The 13,255-nt window shown below is 42.3% G+C and overlaps 1 long non-coding RNA gene across 1 annotated transcript; it reads left to right on the forward strand.

The window, feature by feature from the left end:
• Positions 1 to 963: 963 nt before the first annotated feature.
• On the forward strand, positions 964 to 11,603 carry LOC119502466. The gene is made up of 3 exons (XR_005210084.1): positions 964 to 1,640; positions 11,085 to 11,191; positions 11,281 to 11,603. It is a non-coding gene; the product is annotated as an uncharacterized LOC119502466 (long non-coding RNA).
• Positions 11,604 to 13,255: the final 1,652 nt, after the last annotated feature.

Genomic DNA, 13,255 nt, shown 5'->3' on the forward strand with positions numbered 1-13,255 from the left:
TTTTTGCACCCTCCCTTCCCTTCTTTCTTTTTGTTGATGGTCTTCTGTGCATCACAACTCAGGACTGTGACCCCTCCAAGCTAGCTTGAACAAGAGGAGCCATAGACGTCACCTCTCTCTATGATCCAGTTAATGTTATTCTACACAGAATCAATAGCACATACAAAGGTTGAGATCAGTGATGTTGTAAATGAAAAGAAACATGCACCTTAACCTCCAGTCATCATGAAAGGGCATCACTGTCGCTAGATCAGTGTTTGTCCTTTACTCATTTAAAGCAGCAATAGGTAATGGAGCAAATATGATTACAAAAAAGTTATTTTTATAAAGCGGTCACTATATTCTGACAGTAGAGCATGAGACAAAAAAAAAATCATGTGCCTCGGTGTCCTCCGGTGCTATTAACAGCGTCTATAAGATCTCACAGACCGGAGGAAAACAACCAATCAGAGCCGAGCTGGAGCCTTGCCGTCTCTGAGCAGCTGTCGATCACTCGCCAACTCCGATATCAAACGGTCAAACTAGGCAGCGCTGATCAAATATAAATCAATATTCTGTTACTGTAATGTTTATTTCTCTCCTTAAATGTTTTCAGAAAGATCTTGTAGTGTACTGTTTAGCTGTAAAATGAGAAAGTTTGTGACCCCGGCAGCCATGTTGAGATCAAGTTGAGGAAATGCAAAGCACCTCCCACCATGCCGGAGCAAAAATAGGCATTATACAATAACAGAATATTGATTCATATTTGATCAGCGCTGCCTAGTTTGACCGTTTGATCGCAGTTCGTGGAGTGATTTACATTTTCTCTGATATGACCTCCCGTCGTCGGGCTAGATTTTCTAAAGTCTGAAAACAGAGCCATGAGGAGGTGCAGAAGTCTAGTTATCTCTCAGAACATTTGAATTTGACACTTGAACTGCCTCTTTAAATTATCATACTACATAGTATGTTACTAAGATTAATATCAACCTGAAATTACAGTCAAATACAACAAAGCTTTCATGGTTGAGCTGGAATATAGTCTGTTAAAGATTATCATTTCAAAGTATTTTTTATCATAATAATGTAATCTGATTACATTTGATCACTATACTAAATATAAGGTTTGTGTTTATGAAACAGGCGCAGGGTCTTTCACATAATTATAGCATGCACAAATGTTGGCAAGGTTGCAAGTAGCAAGTAAGAATTAGAATACATTTGTGCTGCATGTCTGGTATACTAATTTCACTTCCCAAGCCTGTCTACATCCCCAGGTGTGACTGAAGGACAGGGAGGGGCGGGGAAGGAAGGAGGTGCAGACAAAAGAGAGAGTGTGATATGGAGGATGTGAACGCCGTAAGAGTATTTGTTCTAAGAATACCAGTGAGAAGAAAAATGGGAGTAAGACCAGGCCGGGAGTGGGATCAGAATAGCACAGAGGAACAACTGATGAAAAGAAGAGGGAATGGGAAAGGCATGGAGCAATGTGACTGGAAGAGAGAGAGAAAAGAGTGAGAGCGAAACATTGCCAGCGCCACTATTGATGCTAATCCGGTGCCAAGCGCCCCCCCATCCTCCCCAGACCCCCCTCCGCCTGTCATAAAAACAGGTGGAGCTCAGCTCCGCTTGTGGTCCCGGCCAGCCGACGAGGCCTTATGGTAATGTCACACCCTCCTCAGCAGAAAAACAGCTAATGGCTTTTCAGTCCCCTCGCCTTATAGTCCAACCCCTCACCCCGGCTATTTCTGGAAACACACGCTGGAGCTGATTGAGCAATGATAAGCTTGAGGGAACGACGCTTTCCTCTGAACACGACTTAACCACAGCTTATCTGTATCTCACGGGGGGGGGGGGGGGGATTTTTAACCCAGTTTGTTTTTGTTGCTTTGTTTTTCTTAAAAAAAAAAAAAAAAAACTTTCTGTACAAGAACTGACTTCCACATCTTGCTCACATTAACGAGAAAGATAGCATGTGTTGACTGGTCTCACAGTTTCAAGGGTACCGACACAGTTGCTTTAAACAGTTGCTCACACACGAGCTGTTAGCTAGTAGGCAGACGGGAAACACTTTACATTCACTCAAATATACTCGGTACTAATACAGCCTGCAGCTGCCGACTGGCTTGTGCTAATTCAAACAGATCAAGGTTTTACAACGTGTGTCATATATCAGGAATACGTGTGTCTTTTAGGAAGCTTATGAGTAGATCTGGTAGATGCATTTAGCGTGATGTATCTTGATAGCTACATTGCATGTCTGTCTATCTTCTCATACATACTTTACTACGTCCCTGTGTACACACTGATGCATAGTGCTGGGAGTTGTCCAGTTTGCTTTGCACACTGTAGATATCCCCAGCAGACACTCACACGCCCAGCCCTTTAAACAGCGGCTGCTCTTATCTGCAGAAGAAAACCAAAAACAAACACAAAGTCCTCCCTGGCCTCCCCTCCCTCACCACGCCTCTCAGGGTGACGTATTTTTGCTTTCTATCGCAGCTCTCCTGTACCTGCTGCTGGGGCCCAACGATTTTTTGCAGCTACAGAGTGGGGAGAGAAAACTGACCATCCAAGTAGCATCACGCAAATCAATCATCTGTGATGTTTATGGTATATTTAGCTCCACGTGTTCTGCCTTATCTCATTTGTTTTGTTTGCATTTAGTCCTGATCACATCCTCTTTAGTGCTTCATGATCTGATAAGATAGTCTGTTCTGTTACAGCAAGCACAACATGCTGTGTGTCACATTCAGAGTGAACTCAAGGCCTAGACCAGGGGTCAGCAACCTTTACTATCAAAAGAGCCATTTTAGGCACAAAAACAAAATCTGTCTGGAGCCGCAAAACATGTGAGCATTGTGATGAAGGTAACACAGTTTAGAGTCTAAGTATATAGTATATAAGTCTAATGCAGTGAGGGACAAAGAGACAATGTACCACGGAGTATTAGGGCCATATTGAGGGAAAACAAATCAGAGATTTCCAGAATAAAGAGGGGCTAAAGAGCCGCGGGTTGCTGACCCTGGCCTTGACAGTTTCCACCATTAAAGAGTACCTATTATGCTTTTGTACCCTTTCCTTTAGTGTGTTATATAGTTTTTTGTGCATATAAAAGATCTGCAAAGTTACAAAGCCCAAAGTCCACGCCCGACAGAAACACTGCTACTGAACTGCCAGAAACAGCTCGCCTTTTCTTCCGTAACGTGGTGATGTCAGCAAGTAACACATTTGCATAATACCTGCCTATAGCGGCTAGTTTGGCACGCCATCAAACAAAGCTAGTTAGAGCGGAGCGGAGTCCGAAGAGTTTGGTTCAGTCGACCAATCACAACAGTGTGGGCCAGCTGACCAATCAGAGCGTTTCAGACGTAGGGTGAAAAGAGGCGCTGCAGCAAAGCCGCTATGAGAAAAATTAAACGTTTTTTGAAAATGAAATCATGTCAACATGTTCTAGTAGAAACCAAAAATACTAGCATGCAGCTAAAAATAAGCATAATAGGTCCCCTTTAAAACACTATCTGAATATGGCTCTTGTTTGAGGATCGCACCGCTATTTCTGGATAGAGAGGAACACATTTTTTAACATTGAATCTACAAAGATAACACTGTTATGTACTGTCTGGGCCCCCCAACTTGCCTCTGTAATTGCGAGGAATTTTGGCTCCTCTCGGCAGAGTCCGAGCGACATGAATCAGACTCGGCTTGTCAAGCGGAGATTAATCAGTGCTGTTGCAATCTGCAGATCTGTGGCACGCACTGGTGCTGATGGTGGGGGAGTCGAGAGTAGGGGAAGGTGTATGGGGGCGTTGGACACCTGCTATTCATCACCTCCTAGTTCCTAGTGTGTTGTATATATGTGTGTGTTCAACAAAGGAATCTTTTTGGTGTCTCTGAGAGGCTTCGTGCTCAGAACTGGCTGAGTGTAGCCAGGAGAGGAGAGGAGGGCATGCTGGGAAACGCTGGAGAGGAGAATCATGCACGCACAAATGCATACAAATACATGCACAAAATGATTGTTGCATCTTCTGCATATGCTCTGAGTTGAGAGGAATACAACGAAACTGAAAGCAAGAAGGAAGAGAAGTCCTTCCATGTTCGTGTTATGAAACTTTCTCTCCACAACCACTTAATCCATATTATCTCTGGCTTACACGTCACCACAAAGTCTCCTCTGTTGCTGAGGAAAAAACAGCTGTTGCTTTCTAAACACCTTTTCTGTCTACTTAGAGTCTGTCTGGATTTACCTGACTTTGCTTTGAACACTTTTCATGAATAATATTAACACACATTAAAGAAAAGAAACCCCGGTGACGACCGGCCGAGCAGCTTCTGACTTGTAACCAAGACTTGAGCACACTTTGTTCTTTTACTTTCCGTAGCTGTCTGCGGAAGGACTAAAATATTTTGTCAACACGGTTAATGTATTCTCAAGCTCTCAAAGGAAGCTCTTTTTTCCCTCCCCGTCTGTCTAAAAAGTGTGTGAGGACGGGGATTGTTGGCAAGCACAGCTCACACTCATATGGATCAGTGGGACAGGAAGTCAAAACATGCAGAGATAAAGCCATCTCTGTGGCGTTTACTGGCAGTGGCGCGGGCGCCGTAATCGTGAATGAACGCTACTATGGCAGTTTTGTGCCCCCTTGAGAAGTGCTAGGATGAGGTTAACTCCAGAGAAAAAGAGAGTGTGTGTTTAAAAGCTGCAAAAGAGAGCGAGGTAAGAGATACACTGCTCTTTCTAAACTTATATTTCATGATAATTAGAGTGGCCACACGTGACTGCAAATCATAACTCAAGAATGTAATGGCTTCTCTTCAGTTGTTTACAATGCAGTTGAGATTGCCGGGCCTCTCTTGTTTAAGTAAACCTATCTGGACATCACCGAGAAATGTCTCCACAGCTGGAGCAGCCTCGACTGACTCAGGACTCAGGAATTTCAACCATCCTGCTCATAAGGATGCCTGGGACACTCACGTGCAGGCCCCAACACACTCTTTCCCCTTTCCCTTTCTCCTGCATTACACCTTTAAATACTGAATTAGCCATCATTTTAGAACCTGACAGCTGATTGGATGAACCATCTGTCAGTCAAACTCTTGCCGAAGCCAGTCGGGAGAAGAGCGAAAACATCTTTTCTATCGAGAAAAGCCTTCAGTGACATTCTTTGCTCTTCTTTCAACGAAGAAATATACTCTCCACTTCTGTTAGGACTGATGCTAGTGCAGCATCTACGCTAACCTCTTTAAGAGCCGACATCGTTGTTTAGAACCAACAGTCGTCTCCCTGAGTTGTTGCGTCACACACACACACATAAACCACGCCTGTAGCTGCCAGTAGCTCCTCAGACAGCCGATTAGACTGTTGTCAGACTATTAAATAGGCATTATCAATCTCTAGAAGCACCATAGATATGGGTGAATAGGGGCCTACTACACCCACAAGTAGGTTTTATCATGTATTCACATGGTATATCACCGAAGAAAGGTATAAAGAAGACGACAGCGTCTTCTAGCAACACAAAACACAGGGTTTTCACCCAGGAGACCGGAGTTTGCATCCCGCGTGAAACAAACAATGTGTAGTTGTCTTTGTGTTCGTAGTTATTTTAAGTTTCCCTAAACCTAACTAAGTGTTTTTGTTTGCCTAAACCTAAAGAATCCTTTTTGTTTGTGTTCAAAACATGACGTTTTATTCAGTTTTACAACATGTTAGAGCGTGTTGCTTTTAAGTTTCACTTTCACTTTTACAACGTAGTAGGCCCCTACTGACCCACATCTATGGTGCTTATAGCGACTGATAACGCCTATTTAATGGCCTGATAACAGTCTAATCTGGTGCCTCAGATAACGCGGATTGATCTGTGCTAGTGTTGTAAAAAATATCAAAGTATATATCGATAATGAATATTTTAAATGGTTTTAATACTCATTTTCCGCAGTATCGATACACGGGTACCAGCTGCGCTTTCTGCTCTCTCTTCTCTCCGACAGCAAGTTAACACACACACACACACACACTGCTATTTATCTGTTAATAAAAATTAAAAAATGTCATGCCCTAAATGTTGTGTAAATTTTCCACTGTATCGAAAATAGTATTGAATATCAATATTTTTCAAGGTATGTGATCCTGCGATTCTCCAATGAGAATCCAGCTGCCGTGCAAATGTAAATCATTTTAGTAACCTTTACTGAAGAGCAGCCACTGTGGCCACAAGTGACAATTCTGGGATAATTGTAAATGAGAAAACTCATAAACGTCAGCAAACTGGCTCAGCAATATCTATCTAAAGTTTGCCAACATATTAGCAGCCATAAGCTACTGGTCATACCCAACCAAGTAAGTAAGCTGTAGCAGCAAAACCTTCCAGTATACTGAGCTGAGCAGAGATGCATTTTATTGATTGTGAATTCAACACTTCACTTCTGAGAAAGTGTTATTTCCTGTTTGAACAGTTACAGCGACATGAAGGAGAATTATCAGTGCTGATAACTAGCCTGTTGGCGTGGGTGTGCACCTCTATGCAAACGGAACAGTTTTACATGCATTTACACGACAGTTAATGCCAGTTATTTGCATTGGTAAGTGCAAAAACGTGTTCCATTAACAGTTTAACCTCTTGTGTACATACATTTACCTGAGAGTGTCACTTCCCAAGGCTCAGATGTTGGCTCTGCTTCTTAGCACATTAACCTCAACCTCAGCTGATTAGCTCTTCAGTGTTTCCAACTGACACATCGCTGTCCCTTGATTCTGCTCTTTATGGTTGATTAGCCACACTGTTTGCCTTTTTTCTTTTTTATATAAATAATTTAATGTGCTCAAAGTAAAAAAAAAAAAAAAGAAGGTTGTTGCTAAAATGGGAATATGATGTATGACTATAGTAGAAGCTGCAGGTCAAAGGTCATCCTCCAAGCTCATGCATGCAATCTTTACCATTGTGTCTGCGGTGAACGGGTGAAATCAACGCAGTGAATTACACAAAATCTCACCATCAGAATTAACACAACACACCGACTGTCTCTCTCACTCGCTCTCTTCTTTACCGTCTCCTCCTGCTGGAGATAAATAAACGGAAAGCAGCCGATACCGGAGGTTTGCGGGCTTCTGACAGGGGAGCGCACAACTTTCAGCTCAAGAGAAAACCAGAGAAAAGTCCAGTTAGAGAAATAAAAGAATCCCAGAGCAGCCCGGTGCGGTGTCGGGGCTGGAGCTGAGGAGAGAGCGGCCGGTGCTGGTGGACGGTGCTCCTCCAAAAACGTCCCGAAACTGCTTTTTAAAACGTCGGACCTCTGCAACATGTCTATCCGTCCTCCGGTGCAGCGGTGCGGCTCCTCAGTGCAGCAGCAGCCAGACGGCCGCCTCGCCAGGAGGAGACGGTGAAGAAGAGAGCGAGTGAGAGAGAGTCGGTGTTGTTGAGCTAATTGTTGTCTCATTAGTGGTCTGATAAACAGTAAATTCATTTGAACTGGGTTGAAAAACGATGCAATCTGGTTGCCGTGGTGATGAATTACGTCCGACTGTTAACCACACCCCCATTGTCTGTTTGAGAAAGAACAGGAAGTAAAACTGGCTGTAGGGGGGGGGCTTTAAACAGACCTTGATCTGCATGCGAGGTGAAAAAACATATCTGCTTGAGTCAGAACAAAACAAAATGCGGCGTACCCACTCAGCTTCCCCCCCCGATGTCCTCACAGAAGTGTGGCCCAGTTAGTGCAATGATCTGGGGAATGTACCACACACCTGTCAGCCAACAGCACTGCACAGAGAGGCTCTAATGAAGCCAGACTTGGTGGTTATGATAGAGATTCCTCCATCTAACCCTCTCTCTATTTTTGGTGCGTTGACCATTACCAGGAAAGTAGATTTATATCTGTTATTAGTGGATCATAAAATCATTTTTTAAAGTGACTTTCCAAGAGGTTATTTATCATTTTAAAATCCTCCTAGGAATCAGTTTGCAATCCTGTTACACTGCTTTTCAGCCACAACAATAATATTAGTATTTCTCACGTCCAGGGATTACTTTTCAAGATGAAATGTAATGCATTTCCAATTAGCAAGGCTAAATGTCTGCGGTTTTTAAAGCAAAATCGGGGGAGGAGGGCAGCTGAAAGATAACAACGTTGTAAACATATTAAAAAATAACAATTAAAAGAAGAAAGTTTCTGTAATTGCTTTGAATATATCGCTACAGTATTTGTGTTTTCTGCTCGTCTCCCTGCAGTCCTCTAATCAGTTCACTAACAACACTAAATTAATTGCATCGTTGTATTGTTGTGTGCAAGCTTATGAAACTATAACACAAACTGCCAGGTGTCATCCGGGGCTGTTTACGTCGTTTGCCACATGCTAAAACACCGTATGACACAAATAAATAGAGAGAAGGAGTCGGAGGCTGTTAGCTTGCTGTGGAATCCAGTTTGGGTCGAGGATGCATCTGAAATAATGGCTGAATTAATCACTGTGTGTGTGTGGGTGACACAAATTCCAATGCTCTTGGCGATAAACACTGACACACATAACAAGAGAACTGGAGCTCTAGAAGAATCAGTCGCACCTCATCACCAACTTAAAAATACCATTAAACACACGTTACATTATGCTAATGAGTGGATGTATGCCATAGTCAGATATATATCTACGGTGTTGCACTCGGTCACGGCATTGTGCTGCAGGGTCTTTTCTCCCACACACACACACACACACACACACACATCACTACTTTTCACCAATCATTATGATCCGATTAACATAATACTGCTGCAACGGCAGCACTGTGACAAAAAGGGGCTCAGTGACACATTACATTACAGAACAGTTGTTGATTACGATGCATAATACAACTACAGCCATGTCCTAATACTGAGTGATTTGAAAGGAGAAACGTGTGAATGTGTGGTTTGTTTGTTGTCACATGGTTTGGTATTATAGATTACCCCCCCAAAGTGCCCGAGGTGCCTTGTGCATTTTATTATACGGTGCTAATTTCCTATGGCTTCCTAAAGATTATTGCCTGTATTTCCCGTGTGAAGCATATTAAACCTAAAGGCATTACAACATGCAAAGCATTTTATGTTGTGAGAAGATTTGACACTGTTTTACATCAAATTAGCAATTTAATTTTTACCTTTTCCCCTCTGGCATGTAATGAACTGTGAAATAGAGGGCATTTATTTGACTTTGTATGAATACTTCATATCTGTATATCGCCAGTAGCATTAACATAACACTGTAACATTTTACTGTGTTGTGGAAACACAGGATGCTACGGAGAAATGTTTTATTAACTCGAGTTAGGTAACTCGAGGGAACGAGTTCCTTCATAGAGCTTCTTCCAATCATTCCTGACAGTCCACACATGCTGATGTACAGAGCTCCTTTAGAATGACGTACTTCGGTAAAGTTGGAAAGATATTGACAGATTCAAACTTCCCGGATCAATAACTCATAACAGAAATGTTGTTAAAACACCAACGAGGGATCTTTCTGACCGTAGTAAGGTAGACAACGAGCCTTTAGTCCTCCGAGCTGGACACATTACATCGGTCTCTATGTGCAGCCAGCTGTGAGACGAGTGGTCAGGGACCGTCTACAAAGTGTAACGCCGAAAAGAAATGCCATAAAAATATTTCATAACTTCAGTATTATACAGTGCAGTACCATCACAATAACTTCATACATCAATGTTCTCCTCATAGTTGTATTACAACACTTAGTTTGGAAAAATATGCTTTTGCATAATTTTGGTGAATTTTTAATGGAGAAAATATTCAATATTCAAGTTACCTAACTCGAGGGAACGAGTTACCTAACTCGGGGGAACGAGATACCTAACTCAAGGGAACGAGATACCTAACTCGAGAAAACGAGATACCTAACTCAAGGGAACGAGTTAGGTAGGATGCAGATAAAACATTATATGAAATAGTTTACTATAGCCTATAGGTTCACCTAGCTAAAACTAATGCAGTCAATACAACAAAATAGGAAATGTGCTTTTGCTTTATTGCTGACATGGGAAGATCGGTCATGTATGTATATGAAACTACAGCCAGTGGACCAGATAGTGAGGTTTAACACCTGGCCAGGAAATAGTCCAGTACATAATTCCATTTTGTACCAATTAAACAAACAAGATATATTATAAGGTGTTAATTAGTGAGCTTTAGAGTCGCTGGTAGGTGGATGTTGTTACCTTTGGACAGAGCCTGGCTAGCTGTTTCCAGTCTTTATGCAAAGTTAAGCTAACCGGCTGCTGGCAGTATACTTTCATATTAACTGTACAGACATTAAAGCCGTGTTTCCGTTGCATGGTACAGCTCTGCTCGACTCAGGTCCTTTTCTCTACGCCATGTTTCCACTGCAGATAGCACCCCCTCAGTGTAGGCGGGATTCTCAGATGATCGCTTTGATGAAACTGCCATGACATCATCTTCAACGGGACTTAATGAATCATTTCAACAGCTATCTGCATTTCATCAAGTGTACAGCGTAGTTTTGCAATTAAAATATTGCCGGTAGCTCGGCTATTTAAAAACGTCGGGTTTGTGCAGGATGTCTCGTGTCGCGCTAGTGGGCGATTCTCTCTGACCAACCGGTGGTCTGCAGTGTTTCAACTCCACCTTCTGGTATCGACTCAGCTTGCTTAGAACCTCGACCGAGGCGGTGCCAAGACTGGAGCGGTTCTACTGGTGACGTCCACAAGTTTTGGCAATGGAAACGCAAAAATAAGCGTTCTAATGTGTAACAAACTGAACTAGACTAAAGTGGACTGACTGCTTGTTTGAAACATGCTTTGAGTCTCCACAAGAAAGCGAATAATATTTTCTAAAATATCAAACTATTGCTTTATATTTTTGTGTTTGCCTTTGCAACAATAACATAAATTATCAAGTATTGTTTACCCAGATGGACTCTACTGTTCCTCCCTCTCAGGTTAAGATGTGTGGATCAGTGAAGTCACTCTGGTTCGAATGTAAATCTGCTCCTAATTAGCACATTCAGTAGATTAGCAGACTAAACTGTATTTATGTTGTCGTGTTTGTTTGTTTTGTACACGCCACGCAGGTGGACTAAATGATGTCACTCCTCTCCCACACAGAACAAATATGCTCAAGGCTACTCCCCGTGTGTAGGCCGACTGCGTGGGAGGTTGCTGATGGGTCCTCAGTGGGTGGCGTTGCATAAGAACGTCAGTGCCGAAGTAAGGTTAGATAGAGAATTAAGAGAAAGGGGGGGGCTTCTATCCCTTAATGTCTCTCTCTCATTCTCACTCTCTCTCTCTCTGTCTCATACAGTATAGCACAAACACGTGGACTGAGCCAAGCACACACACGCTGGTGTCTGAGTCAACTGTGTGGACTGTGATTTGTAGAAAAAAGCCCACTGAGCAGCGGCGGCGTGTAAACACGAGACTACACCAGACCAACATTGTAGATCAGATAGAGAGAGGGAGGCAGACAGAACAACAAAGACAAGGAAAAAATAAAAAGATTCCCTCTCTAAAGGTGAAAAACGTCATTAAATCAACACCCAGCTCAAATGAAACAGACTGTTGGGGGTTCATTAACATAACAGCAGAATATCCCAACACACTGATTGGCTGATAGTATTGCTCATCCCACTCTCCTCTCTACCTTATCTAATGACCTTTCATATCTACCAGTAAACAAACAAATGAGTGGGACCATTTCTTTCCCCGTTGAAAGACTTCATAAAGTCTGTGAGTTTGAGTTGAGAAGCAGCGACTTCATCCTTCAACGGTGTTTAATTAACATCTGATTTTAAAAATCCACCCAGAGACCAGATCATTTTAGATTTCAGATTTATAGCATATTATGTATTTGTATTTACATTTAGTCACCCATTGGTTTGTGGACTGTCGTTTCGAAGCCTCGAGTTTGGCATTTTGTCTGTCGCCATCTTGGTGTTTTGCAACCAGAAGTGACACGAGAGGGGTGGAGCTACTGGTGCCTTCAAATGGGGTCGTGTTTACCGTGTTCACGAGAAGAGTCCATATGAAAAGTGACACGAGATGGTGGAGCTAAATGCTGAACGCTGAACAAGACATTTTAAGTTCATGAATTGAAAACACACAGTGAAAGGGTTAAAGTTCTACGACAAAAACACGGACAACTTCCAGACCGGACAACGCCGTGGTAGCGACCTGTCAATCACAAGGTAGCCCCGCCCTAAAGCATCCCCTGCTTTATGGTCTATCTGACTCTAAATGGGACCATAATTTACTAAATGAACATCATGCTGTATTGAAGAAGACTTGAAACTAGCGATTGAGACCATAAACTCATGTTTACAATGTTTACTGAGGTAATAAATCAAGAGAGAAGTAGATTCATTTTCTCATAGACTTCTATACAATCAGACTTCTTTTAGCAACCAGAGGAGTCGCCCCCTGCTGGCTGTTAGAGAGAATGCAGGTTTAAGGCACTTCAGCATTGGCTTCACTTCTCAGACGTAGAGGTAGCCCAGTGGATGTACCCTTTTTCTTTTGTTGATAAAAATGTGACTTTCTATTGTGAAAATGTGCTTGTGTAACTCAATCATGAGTTCTTTATCAAATTATGGTACACTGTGTTTCCACTTAGGCTTTGTAAGAATGACAAAAAAGGGGAAAAGGCCTTGGAACTTTGCAAGTTGAATAACAGTTTTACAATATTTCATTACAGCTGTTCTGTCTTCTTGGCACGTGAGAAGAAAGACACTGATATAACTGTATCAAAATAAAAGACTGTCTCTGCATTCAGACCATCTCCTGAGTGAATTGGGGATTTTTGTTATACAGAAGTCGCTCATAGCTACCAGACTATGATCTCTGAGTGAATTATTTCAAGTGAAATAGCTATCACTATCTAATCAGCTTAGCAAACATTAATCTTTCGTCACCGATGTGACATAATTATAACTTTTGGTTTATGAGTCAACACTTCAGCCCTCAGTTTAAATGTCAGTGTATTCTGGTTCCAACTGTTTAGACATGTTAACACTTGTGTGCAGGTGAAGACTATAATTTCATCTACCACAAATGACATTACTTTACTTCGTTTATCACCACCTCACTGTGTCTGCTCTCCAACCCCTTTCTTCAGTATGTTCCTCTGTTGTGTTCCCTCCTTGCCGACAGCGAGAACTCGTTGTCATGCTGTTTCTGTGCTGACGCATGACAGCGCTAAAGAGGGGTAGAAACCGAGCTCTTCGGGGATAATTGGAGGGTCGTAAAGTGCGTCCTTTTTTTCGCTCCCTACATAACCCGGC

The sequence above is a fragment of the Sebastes umbrosus genome, chromosome 14 (genome assembly GCF_015220745.1).
Source record: "Sebastes umbrosus isolate fSebUmb1 chromosome 14, fSebUmb1.pri, whole genome shotgun sequence".
Lineage (NCBI taxonomy): Eukaryota > Metazoa > Chordata > Actinopteri > Perciformes > Sebastidae > Sebastes > Sebastes umbrosus.